The sequence below is a fragment of the Octopus bimaculoides genome, chromosome 13 (genome assembly GCF_001194135.2).
Source record: "Octopus bimaculoides isolate UCB-OBI-ISO-001 chromosome 13, ASM119413v2, whole genome shotgun sequence".
NCBI lineage: Eukaryota > Metazoa > Mollusca > Cephalopoda > Octopoda > Octopodidae > Octopus > Octopus bimaculoides.
Genome location: NC_068993.1, coordinates 30,520,534 through 30,521,410, shown reverse-complemented (window position 1 = coordinate 30,521,410; position 877 = coordinate 30,520,534).

Sequence of the window (877 nt, the reverse complement as noted above, 5' to 3'; positions counted from 1 at the left end):
GAAAAAAGCAAATAAAACGAAGCTATGGAGATTAAATACGCTTTGCACCGCTTAATCAGCCAAAGGAGTAAATATAAACAACTGAATACTTGTCAGTGATTGGTTGAAATTATCGAAATAAGACAATTTTTTACATGAAATAAATTCGAATACAAAAATATTTTTCTGTTCTATAACACAAAATAGATAAGTATACGAAGTTTGAAAGTCTTTCGGTACCAAAAGCACTACGTAAAACATTAATGAAAACTGTGGCCCCCGTTTTAAAATAGATCTTGGAGTAACCCAAAGGAAAATGAAAATGTCCTGTAGGACTGGAGACGAGAGAAGGACAGATAGAAAGTCAGAACGAAGGAAGAAGTAAAGTATTAGGGAGGGAAAGAGATAGAAAGACAGAGGAAGGAAAGAGATAGAAAGAGACGCAAAGAAAGAGAAAGACAGAAATAGATGACGTACAAAAAATATTCCAAAAATATTTTATAGATGAGTAAAAAATCAGGAGTGCGTAGCGTTACATCTTATAACATTTCTGCTTGTCACTCCGTTACTTAGCCCGTCCGTAATGCACCCACGTGATTAGTTGAAGGGGAGGGAGAGGAGGAATGGGGGATAGGGGTAGGAGAGAAAGAGGGAATGGTGGTGGTAATATTTTTTAACTGAGTTTTTTTTTCTGTAGCGCTTTCATGTGATTAGTTGAAGGGGAAGGCGAGAGAAAAAGAGGGCAAGTCGAAGAGTAAGAGGGAAAGAAGGAGAGTGCTGTGTATTAAGTCGATAAAATTGTGCATGGAGTATACGAAGTGTATATATAAAGTGCATAAAGTAATCATCGTATTCCAATTTCTTTCACTTTTGAATGATAAACAGATGAACGACTATC